The following is a 12,762-nucleotide window of genomic DNA, read 5'->3' as shown; positions in this document are numbered from 1 at the left end:
GTCCAAGAAAACCGAAGCCAATTGCTCCTTGTCAGCAAAGGCTAGTTGAATATCTGATGAAAGCAACGCTAGACAATCGTTTGTTCCTTTGCCCTTGCGAAAGCCAAATTGTGTACTGGAAAGCATGTTGTTTGATTCGACCCAGTGATCGAGTCGGGATAGGATCATTTTTTCTAACAATTTCCTTAAACATGATAACATAGCGATCGGGCGGTACGAATTATGATCAGACGCTGGTTTCCCAGGCTTTTGAATAGCTATTACTTTGACCTGTCTCCATTCAGGTGGAACAATGTTGTGTTCCATGAATGAGTTGAACAGGTCAAGCAACCGTCTTTTAGCGATATCAGGGAGATTTTTAAGAAGATTGAACTTAATCATATCGCGTCCCGGAGAGGAGTTGTTTGATGAAAGAAGAGCCATAGCAAATTCCAGCATAGTGAATGGTCTATCCAAAGAATCGTCTCTTGGAGTTTCCCAAAAAGGCGGATGAGCTGGAACTGAGTCTGGACAGACCTTTTTTGCGAAGTTGAATATCCAACGATTGGAGTATTCGTCACTCTCATTTGAGGATGAGCGGTTTCGCATGTTGCGAGCCACTCTCCAAAGCGTCGTCATTGAAGTTTCTCGTGAGAGGCCATCGATGAAACGTCGCCAATAGCTACGCTTCTTCGCTTTAATAAGATTCTTCAGTCTCTTTTCGAGCTTCGAGTACTCTAAATAAAGTTCTGAGGTACCATATCTACGAAAAGCTTTAAAGGCATTAGATTTTTCTCGATACAACTGAGTGCATTCATCATCCCAACCAGGTGTGGCTGGTCGTCTTTTGAAGGATGCACTTGGAACTCGTTGCTTTTGGGATTCTAATGCACTTTTATAAATCAATTCTGTTAGGAATCGATACTCATCCAACGGTGGGAGAGTGTTGAATGATTCGATACCAAAAGTTACCGCTGATGCAAATTTTTGCCAATCGATATTCCTAGTGAGGTCAAAAGGAACCTGAATTGACTGTTCTGACCTTTCACAATTAGTTCTGATAGAGGTTATTATGGGCAAGTGATCACTACCATGGGGATCATCGATAACCTTCCACATGCAATCGAATGATAGTGAGCTTGATCCTAAAGACAGGTCAAGACGGCTTTCTTTGCCGTCGGATGAAATACGTGTCACTTCACCTGTGTTCAAAATGTTCAAGTTGAAATCGTCGCATAAGTCATAGAAAATAGCCGCTCTATAATCGTCATAAGATTCGCCCCATCCAGTACCATGTGAGTTCATATCACCCAGTATTAAAACTGGAGATGAGAGCATGGAGACTGCATTCCAAAGATGACGGCGGTTTATTGAAACTCTTGGAGGAATATAAACAGAAGCTACGCAAAGATCTTTACCCTTTACGTTTATTTGGCAAGCAACGATTTCTATGCCTGGATGAGTCGGAATGGGGATTCTGTAGAATGAATGGCACTTTTTGATCCCTAAAAGCACACCCCCGTAATTATCATCTCGATCCTGGCGTATAATGTTAAAATCGTAGAAGTTAAGATCATCTTCAGAAGAAAGCCATGTTTCACAAAGTGCAAATATATCACAATCTGAATTGTGAAGCAAAAACTTAAATGTGTCTAATTTAGGTTTTAGACTATGACAGTTCCACTGTAACACAGTGATCATATCTTGTACCTCACTCGATGAATTATCCATCGAAAGATATGATCGAAGCAAGGAGGGGCCACGAGATAGTCAATTCCCTGAGATACTCTTCTATTGCAGGGAGAAAAAGGTCGAGTATGCCTCTGAATGAGTCTGAAACTCCGAGGGCATCACATATGCGATCCACAAGGGCCGTAAAAGTTATCAGTCCTCGTTTGGCCCGGGGGGTTTTCGAGGAAGAGCGAGGAACTTCAGTAGCTTTTTTCTTGCTATCTTGTCTAGAGCTTCTTTTCGAAGTATATTTAATCGGCGGAGGCGGGGGCGGCAGATCTTTGCTGCAACACGGAACGGAAGCATCAAAGACCTGTTTCTTCGGCAATTTCAAATTTGCCCCACCTCCTTTAGAATTCGGCAAACTTTTGAGGGAAGATTTCATTACCTTACGGCGCAGTCCCGGAGAAGATGGAGACTTTCGTTTTCCGGGTGCGTGTACCTCCGAAGAATCTCCCCCATCGGTTTCGTCGTCGTTCGCTTCGTCGGAAGACAACTCTTGAAAAGAGTTACCAACTGGGATGGCTGATGAAGACTCTTTTGCAGGCGGATTTAAAGCTTTCACCATTTCCGCATACGTCTTCTTGGAGCGCTTCACAATGGAGCGACTCTCATTTCGAATGCGCCTTTTGTATGCCGGGCACTTCTGCAAATCATGAAGATCCTCACGACAGTAGCTGCATTTTTCAGCTTCCTGTGTGCAATCATCTTCCAAGTGAGCTTGGTTGCATTTGCCACAACGGGGCTTGTTGTCGCAAAAGCTAGCACTATGACCAAGCTGTTTGCAGTTGGTACAATTGAATACCTTCGGCACGTAAAGGCGCACTGGGTAAAAAACACTATCAATGCAAACAAATTTCGGGAGAACGGAACCAGGAAAAGTTACACGAAACGAGGCTGACGGCGAAAACACTTTTTTATTTCCTTCCATGGAAACTGATTGTAATTGTTTACAATCCAGTATAGCCACATCAGGAATGGACCGGTTCTCAAAAACACCTTTGCCAGTCTTAATGTCTTCGCATGTCAGACTCGCGTCGATAATTTTCCCTTCCACCTCGACCTCTCTGGCAGGTATGTAGATAAAATACTCCACAGTAAAAGCCTCATGCTGAGCAATCTCATTCGCTGCTTTGTAACTAGGTGCAGTTACACGCAGCTTGGATTGCTTCACTTGGTGAATAACGGTCCCAGGATATTTACGCGTCAGCTCTCTAGAGATCGAGAGCACATTCAAAATCTTATTTTTGCGCCGGAAATAGACAACCCAAGGCCCAGCCGAAGACGGTTGATAAAACCGCGTTCGAGCAACGAGATCTTTAGGAGGCGTATCGCCTCCATCCGATTCGTCCATGCGGGATAAAAATCAACCGCAACCAAATAATTAAAAAAAAAAACAATAAGGTAAAAAAAAAAAAAGGTACAAAAAAAAACAAAAAAAAAATGCTTAAAGTTAACTTATCAGTGGACTATTTTGTACACACCTCCCCTATACGGGCAAAAAAAAAATAATACCAAAAAAAAAAAAATATCGAAAAAAAAAAACTTAACCGGTTAGGGCTGCTTTGTACAAGCCTCCCCTATTCGGGAAAAACTGGCACCGGGAGAGAGACAGAAGTGAACCGAAAAACAACCTTGAACTCAACCTTGTTTGTTCGGAGATGCGAAAGCAATTCAAAAGGATGTGGAGTAGGTATACAATTGATACTTATCCGTTCCCGTTCGATGACCGCAGCTGGTCTTCTACACCGTAGGTAGGCAGAAAAAACCGTGTCGTCGTTTTCGCTGCTGATGCAAACGGGGGATCCAATCACCGGGGGATGATGGTGACAATATCTTCTCGTGGCACGATACCAGTTGACCCTTGCCAATCTGGTTCGCTTCCTTCACGATGCGCGGTTTAAAGCACTACGGTACAATACTGCACTGGTAAAAACCACACGGGCGGTGGAAGAAAAAACCAAAAAACTACCGACTGCCAAAAACTGAACTGGCTTGTTCAAGCGCACAGCAAGGAATGAGCGGAAAAGCATAACTAATCGCTTTCTGCTGAAACGCCAGTTGCTTTCAATGAGGTTCGATGAGAGCAACCGCCTGTAAGACCACTTCCTGAAATTTGATCAGCTGGTCCGGGAGATCAAAGGTGCTGGTGCAAAGATGGAGGAGGAGGACGTCATATGCCATTTGATGCTCACCATGCCGTCGTCGTATGATGCGGTCACGACAGCCATGGAGGCGGTGTCGGACAATCTGACGATGGATCTTGTGCGGAAAAAGTACCTGGATGTGGAGGCCAAACAGCGTGGCCAGAAGATGGATGAAGTGGTGGAAGAAACAGCTTTTGCTGGCGGCAAGTCGAAGCCAAAGTTCAAGTGTTTTTCTTGTGGTGAAGTGGGGCACAAAAAGTCACAGTGTTCGAAAAGTAGTGCTAGTGGGGCCGGTAAACAACCCGGGAAGAAGCAGATGCAGAAGGCAAATGTGTCTAAGTCGGTTGCGTTTGTCGCGGCGGATGGTTCCGTTGCTGCTTCGAGTGCGGCGGTTGGAGAAAAGTGGTTCCTGGATAGCGGAGCATCGGAACATATGTGCAATGAGAAGAGTCTGTTTGAGAGTCTGGAAGTGCTTGAAAAACCAGTGATTGTTCAAACCGCAAAGACTGGCGTAAATCTTTTTGCTCACAAGAAAGGTCGTGTGAATGCTCTATCCGTAGTGGGGGATGAAGTAATAAACAAAAATATGGACAGTGTGCTGTACATTCCGGAACTTTCGTTCAACCTGCTGTCATTGCGGCGACTGGAAAACACAGGTAAGAAAGTCATTTTCTTTGGGGGCTGTGTTACCGTCGAAAGTGAGGGGGAGGTCGTTGCGACGGGCAGGCAGTATGGGCAGCTTTACAGTATGGATTTTGAGTGCAAACGGAGGGGTGACTGTAGTGCTATGGTTGGTATGGTTAGTCGAAAATTAGAACTGTGGCACCACCGGTTTGGGCACCTAGGGGAAGAAAATCTGAGGAAGCTGTTGAAGAACGATATGGTGCTGGGGATGAACATTGACAGTGTTGATCGGGATAATTCGAAGTTTTTTTTTTTTTTTTTCCTTGTCTGTAGAGCCTTTTACCCACTGCGTCCAATAATTAGGAATATTGTGGTATGACCCATATTTAATTTTGTGCTCATCAAATATCCTCTCACAATGGGCTCCCAAGACGACAATTCGTCCGGTGGGGTGTGCTGCTGTCGTCATGATGATGGTTGACGAGAGCAATGTCAAACCCATACATGGTTTCAAAACATTCGGAACAAAATATTTATTTTCACCGCTCAAGTGAAGTTATGCACGAAATTGAATGAGATCCAATGGTAGAGAATTCATTTATCTACCCAATGATATTTTTAGGGTCAGCGGGGAATGTCCCGAAACGTGTTTTATTCAAGCGCAAAAATCGCTCAGGCGAAAGTTCCAATGAAACTAACCTCACATATCCTGGTTTTCCAACCTCAAACTAGTGCTCCTACCAGCCGGATCTCAATTTTTAAGAAAGTAGTGCAATAATACAAAAAACAAACGTATGTAGAACATAGAGAATGGATATTCCTACCTTTTCCGCCTAACTATTTCACTGTTAACCGTCTTTAATCAGGAAAATAAAACATTTTTCCCCACAGCGGCATGTGATGGATGCGTGAAAAATCAAATCTCTCATCATCTGACTAGTTGCGCTACCAAAGTATAGATGGCTAACAGTATGTTGCGTTTCGCGATTGGGAGCGTATTGAGATGTGGTGGACAATGGTTGATGGAGCACGTTATCCCAACTAGGCTCAACTCGTTTTATAAAGTTTATTACCCTGTTTGGATTGCATTGCCAAACTTCGGAGGGCTCCAATAACCCTTTTCCAAATATTGACAACCTTTGATTGAACAATGCTCCACAGCTGCAAAGCAAGTGTTCAGCGGTTTCGTTTTCGTTCAAACAAAATCGACATTCTGAGAATTGGATTTTTCCAATCTTGTAAAGGTAATACCTGCTCGGGCAGTGACCAGTCATCAGACCGGTTATTACCCTGGTATTCTTTTTATTAAGATTTAATATGGCCCGGGCTTTTGACAGACTGGGTCTAATAAATCTTTTCGCTTGCTTGGCTGTATCCGTGGCATTCAAATTAGTTTCTACCATGGACATTTCCCAAGTTCTTAGTTTCATCCTAAGAGTACTCTCAGGAACTCCACAAAAAGGTTCAGGGCCGACGAAGCTCGAAGCTGCACCCTGTCTTGCTAGATTGTCGGCGATTTCATTCCCTTCAATACCACAATGGCCGGGAACCCAGTACAACGTTACTTCGTTCCTACTGGCCAATTGCTTCAAAGAGAGAATACATTCCCACACTAACTTCGATTGACATGTAAATGCCTTTAGCGCATTTAATGCTGCTTGACTGTCCGAGAAAATACAGATCTTAGCAAACCTGTAATTCCTTTTGAGACAAACATTTGTGCATTCTAAAATTGCTTGAATTTCAGCCTGAAATACAGTGGGGCTGCATCCCATAGCTATAGACTTACTAATACCGGGACCAAAAACTCCAGCCCCGGTATTTTCGCCCATCTTTCGAAGTTTCTGTGCGAGCCGTGTGTTACGGGGAGACAAACTCGCGGACCATTCCAATGTCGCACGGAAAAGCGCGCAAGCAGGCCATTAGAAATCGTCCACAGTGATGTTTGTGGACCTGTTACACCGAAGTCATGGGATGGGTTCCAATATTTTGTGTCCTTTACGGATGATTACACGCATATGGCAGTGGTGTATTTGATGCGGTCGAAAGACGAGGTCCTCGACCGGCTTACAGAGTATGAGGCCATGGCTACCGCACATTTCGGTGCGAAGATCTCTCGTTTAAGGTGTGACAATGGGGGAGAGTACACGGGCCGTGCTGTCATGACTTTTTGTAAGAAGAAGGGGATACGCTTGGAAACAACCGTTGCTTACACACCGGAACAGAACGGTGTGAGCGAAAGGCTTAACCGCACAGTGGTTGAAAAGGTGCGCGCTATGCTAGCGGCCAGCGGTGTGGGTAAGCAATTTTGGGGGGAAGCGTTGTATACGGCAGTGTATGTGTTGAACCGAAGCCCAAGTGTTGCAGTGCAGGGGGATGTAACGCCTTTCGAGGCTTGGTACGGCAGAAAGCCGGACGTTTCCAACTTGCGGGTTTTTGGTAGTGAGTGTTTCGCACACATACCGAAGCAATTACGGAAGAAACTGGACTCAAAGAGTGAAAAGGTTATGTTCGTTGGGTATGCACCGGGAGGGTACCGGGTTTGGAACGGGAAAAGAGTGTTTGTGGCTCGGGATTTGGTTTTCAATGAAACGGTTAACCCAAACTGTGTGGTGCGTGATGCCAAAAACGACCTGAAGACTGGACATGAGAACATTGTGATCATTGAGCAAAGAGATGAGCCAAAGACTGATGCGGGACATTGCGGGCAAGATTGTGACTCTGAAGACTACTTCTTTGAGTGCGAAAGTGTGACTGGAAGTGAAGAAGCTGAGGGTGCTGTGGGAGGTGAACAGCCTGGCGGCGTTCCTGGCGACACTGTGTCCAGCAACAGAGCACGAAGAAGCGGAAAGTGGTGATGCCTCCTGCATGGCAGAAGGACTACGATATGGATGTGTCGGCGTTTGCATTGTGCGCGGAGGAGTTCATAGACAACATTCCGTCGGACGTCAGTGAACTGAGGAAGAGGAGTGATTGGTCTTCCTGGGAGGAAGCAATAAAAGAAGAACTCAGATCGCTGGAAAAGAACAAAACGTGGACATTGGTGGAATTACCTGCTGGGAAGAAACTGGTTGGCAATAAGTGGGTATTCAAAATGAAGAAGAATAGTGATGGTGTTGTCGAACGGTACAAAGCAAGGCTGGTTGCTCGCGGTTTCACGCAGCGGCCGGGGTTCGACTTCACAGAAACATATTCGCCGGTGGCGAAGATGTCAACCCTGAGGATCTTGTTGGCATTGGCGAATCACGAGAATTGGAGTGTTCATCAAATGGATGTGAAGTGTGCGTTTCTCAACGGCGGCTTATAGGAGGAAATCTACATGCGGCAACCTGCTGGCTTTGAGAAGGGGAAGCACCTTGTCTGTAAGTTGAACAAAGCCATTTACGGCCTGAAACAGGCGTCAAGGAACTGGAATCAGAGGTTCCACGATTTCATCGTCAAGCTGGGGTATAAGCGGAGCGAACATGATTTCTGCCTCTACTATCGATCATCGAAGGGCGTCGTGACGTACGTTGTTATTTACGTTGACGACATTTTGTTGATGAGCAATTCGGACAAGGCGATTAAGGAGATCAAAGGTAAGCTATCTGCTGAGTTTGAGATGAAGGACCTTAAAGAGGTGAAGAGCTTCTTGGGGCTGAACATTCAACGGGATCGACAAAAGCGGATCATGACGATCGAACAGAAGGTGTACGTCGAGAGTGTTCTGGAGCGGTTTGGAATGGAAAATTGCAAGGTGTCAGCCATTCCGATGGATCCCAATCTCAGGCTGGAGAAAGAGCAGGATCCGAAGATGTTCACCGACAAGCCATACCGTGAGTTGATTGGCTGCTTGATGTACCTGATGGTCACATCACGACCAGACATTTGCGCGGCAGTCAACTACTTCGCCGGATTCCAATGCGGAGCAAGCGAGCAACATTGGGTGCATCTCAAGCGTATCCTCAGATACTTAAGAGGCACAAGTGATTTCAAGCTGGTGTATGGATGTGAGAATTCGGCGGAAGTATTGGAGGCGTTCACAGACGCTGACTGGGGAAACGATCCCAACGATCGGCGATCGGTTTCCGGGTTCGTTATCAAACTTCACGGTTCAACGGTAACATGGGCAACAAGAAAGCAATCGTCCGTGGCGCTGTCGAGTACCGAAGCGGAGCTGATGGCGCTGTGCCAGGGTAGCTGTGAGCTGATGTGGGCCATGAATCTGCTGGACTCCATTGGTGTTGCTGTACCGAAACCTGTCACGATTTACGAAGATAATCAATCGTGCATTTCGGTAACTGTCGAGCCTCGAAAGCACAAGAGGATGAAACACATCGAAATACAACATTTCTTCGTGCGGGAGCTGATTGAACGAGGACGTGTCCAACTGAAATATTTGCAGACTGGAGATCAAGTTGCTGATTTAATGACAAAAGGATTAGCGCAAATACGTTTTCGAAAGCTGCGCGACATGCTAGGAGTAAGCAATTGAGGCGGGGTGTTAACCATGAATTGGCACTGTTTGAATTTCCGTGTATTATCAATTGACTTACTTTGTTTTACCGTGTATGATGAGAGAGATGAATAAAGCTGTCATTAGTGTTTAGTATTCCAACTGGAACGAACGTGTTTGTTTTTCTTTCTCGAGAAGTCCGATTGTTACAGAGTGTCTACTCGTTCACTGAAATGAAATTCCCTGATATTTCCAGGTTTTATCCAGGTCTTAAGAAATAATTCCAGGCTCAAGAAAAACTCTTAACCCAAGATCGGTCGCATGCGTGTACTGAGTACACGCACCTCGAAAACAGCTCGCTCTTCATATACAACTCGAGCGAGGCGGTGCCGGCATTGGCTGAAAGCGCGACCGCTCTTGAGTTAAATACAAATGATTATCGAATTATTAATTTTGAATGAATTTGAATTTATTTCTAACAGAAGGTTTTAAATGGCTTCAAAACACTTGAACAAAAAACAATGATTTCTTTAGTTCTTTAGTGATTATTTCCCAAAGAATTCCCCCTACAATTTCATTTTAGAAACCTTAAGAATACAATATGGATTTTTCGAAGGAGAACCACAGAAAACACCTCAGAGACTTCATTAGGAATTCATCCAAAGATTCTCGTACAAAGTCTTAAGTCCTCTAGACTTTTATGCAATGATTTTTCCATTGCTTCCTTTGGGCACTCTCAAAAATACCCGTTTAGAACATCTAAAAAAACACCTCTGGGTCTTACTTAGAATCTTATTCAACATTGTTTTTCAGGATATCTTTAACATTTCAACTTGAAATTTCTCTATGGATACTTTCTGGATGTACCCTAGATATATCTTCTATGATTTCTTCTTAGATTACTCCAGTAATTATTTGAGATATTTCCAAAGTGAGTCTTCGAATATTTTTTTCTGACATTTTTAGAAGAATATCTCCGAAGAAATTTCATAAAAAAATTTCAGAAATTATTAAATAAATCTTTGATAAAAACCTGGACGAGTAATACTTTAGAAGTGAACTCTGATGAAGCTTGTGTAAGGTTAAAAGTACATAGCTCTTGATGAACAAGGATCCCTGAAAGAACTCCTGGACACTTGAGTAAGTTTTTGAAGATTATCTAGATCAAATTTTGAAATATTGAAAACAAAAATCAATCGAATAGCTTATCCCGTAGGATTTTCTGAATTATGATTCCTTGAGTAACATCGGTCGGAATCCCCAAAGAAGTTGAATTGCATAACCTTTAGAAGAGGGTATTTTATTCGAGTTATTCATTGGAAAACGTTTAAATGAAATGGTGAAGAAACTACTAGAAAAAAATCTATAGGAGCATTATGATGGATCGACGATAGAGTTTATTGGGAAATCCTTCCTTCCTAATAGATTTCCTCGAAAAACTGTTTGAGCGATTCCAGGAAGTAACCATGGATGAACTCTAAAGGAATTTACTTGAAAACCCGTAGGAGTTCTTGTGGGGTTTCTTGGTAAAATACCTAAGCGAATTTCTTCAAACTGTGGAATAAATCTTTGTGTGGTTTCTTGAAGAAATTTCTGTATATGAATCTTTGGAAAATTCTTTAGAACAACAACTGGAGGAATCGATTGAAGAATTAGTGCATAGTTTGAGATAGTTCTCAAAAAAAAATCGAAGAAATAAATGAAGAAATTACGGGAGCACAATCTGGAGAAACTCCTCTAAGCATCCTTCAAAAAGTCGCTGGATGAATTTCTGGGATAATTGGTAGAGAGAACTCTTTAAAAAAATATAATTCCTCGAAGGATCTGAGAAAAAATCTAGATGAGCCTGTTGAATTGTCGGAATACAGTCTCTGAATGTTACTGTGAATAATTTTGCATCGGGATTAACTGCAAGCAATATAATGAGTATAGTGACTTAAGAGGCCATTTTTTTCAAAACAAAGACTTTAGAGATTTTCCGTCAAAAATAGAAACTTTTTCAATACTTGCATTGAAATAGACACCACGTATCTTAAAAGAGACCTGCTACTAACTCTGCAAAGCACATGAAATGTTTTTTTTTGTATTTCATTAGAATTTCTACGAAAAACAGGAATGCTCAAAATACATTCTGAGAGCGGGCTCTAAACAGCCAGTCTGGTCTGACGAAAAAGGTCTATTCAGAAGCTCTATTAAAAATTATTCCTTTTAATAGGACCCATAGTTCAAAATTGTAATGTGCTGGAACATTTTCGAAACCAGCTTCAAATTCACCAACCCCAAATTTACTAGGAATTTGATTTGATCTTTGAAACATGCAGAAATGTAATCTTTGTTAAGCTGCGTAATATTATTGCTACCTTTGAAAATTTTAATCAAGCAGATTCATAATCTGCAACAAACAAGCATTTTTTCCGGAACTACGAATAATCGATGATTTTAGTACTTTCTGATAAATATATGGTGAATTGAAATTTGAAAGCATTTCACGGAAAACATCCAAGTTTACTCATGCAATGAATCGTTCAAGTAGCATTCTTAGGCGGCGCAGTCGAAATTTTTCATATTAAATAAAGTGTGCAAAAATAGTTTCGAAATAGTCAATCGTGACCATATTCAACCATGAATTATGTTTCAAAATTATTTCCCTGAGTGTGGCCAAAATTCCCTGAGAATTCCAGGTTTTTTCCAGGTTGAATAAAATTCCCTGAGAATTCCAGGTTTTCCAGGTTTTTCCAGGTAGTAGACACCCTGTGTTAGTTCCGTGGTGCGTGTACCACACCGTGTTCCAGTTGTCCAACCGTTTAGCCGACACGTCTGCTTGGTGCCCTCACCAAGACGTGTACCACCCGCCCGAGGAAGTGATCAACCACCAACGCCGCCGCTCATCGCGAGAATTTCCGGCACGTTTGCCTGGCTGTGCGCCCAAACGTGTATTTTCGAGAGGAGTTGGTTGTTCACTATTGCCGCCCAATCCGTAACGTTCCCGTGGTGCTCTGACCACAACGTGTACTGCAAGAGGAGCCAGCTATTCAATCAAGCCACCCATTTATCCGACACGTTTGCGCGGTACCCATACCGGGACGTGTTTCGCCGAGCAGAGTAGATTTGTCTCGCAGCCACCAATAATCCGACACGTCTGCACGGTACCCATACCGAGACGTGTGTCGCCCAGGAGGGAGACATTCGTTCCGCTGCCCAATACGAATCACTGACACGTTTTGTGACACTTTCCCAAAGCGTGTAGCAATAGGAGGAACCATAACCCGACCATCCGACACGTCTGCGTGCTGCTTGGACCAGGACGTGCATCCGCCACCGTGTTTGTTCGACACCCGCCAAACGCCGAAGAATCCCTGCTCAGAGTGACTGTTTCGACCCAACACAAATCCCAACGCCATGGAGTTCCGAATTTCATCAGGAGACGCTGTGCAGCACAATTGCATGCCGAAAATGAGATCCACTAAGCCGAACAACCAGGACGCCGCTCTGTTCGACCCAAACGCCGATTGGAAGGCAACCGTTGATCCGAACACGTTGAAGGAGTTTTCGTCGCTATCACGCCTCCGAACCCACGTGAGCCTGAAACTAGAGCGAGTACAAAGCGCACTTGCTGCCGCCACGAATCAGGTGAGCCTATCTCGACTTAGGACATATTTGAAGAACGTTGAGGACGCCTTTGCCGAGTTCACCGCCGTACACAACAAGGTGATTGCCATTGTTCCAGACACCGCTCTACAACGCCAGGAGGAAGTATTCGCCGATTTCGAAGACCGATACAATGTTGTACGCAAGACGATCGAAGACCTGACAGTCGCTCAAAGAATAAGTCCCGCCAGAGATCCG

This window comes from Aedes aegypti, chromosome 2 (genome assembly GCF_002204515.2).
Source record: "Aedes aegypti strain LVP_AGWG chromosome 2, AaegL5.0 Primary Assembly, whole genome shotgun sequence".
Lineage (NCBI taxonomy): Eukaryota > Metazoa > Arthropoda > Insecta > Diptera > Culicidae > Aedes > Aedes aegypti.
Note: the sequence above shows the minus strand (reverse complement) of the source record.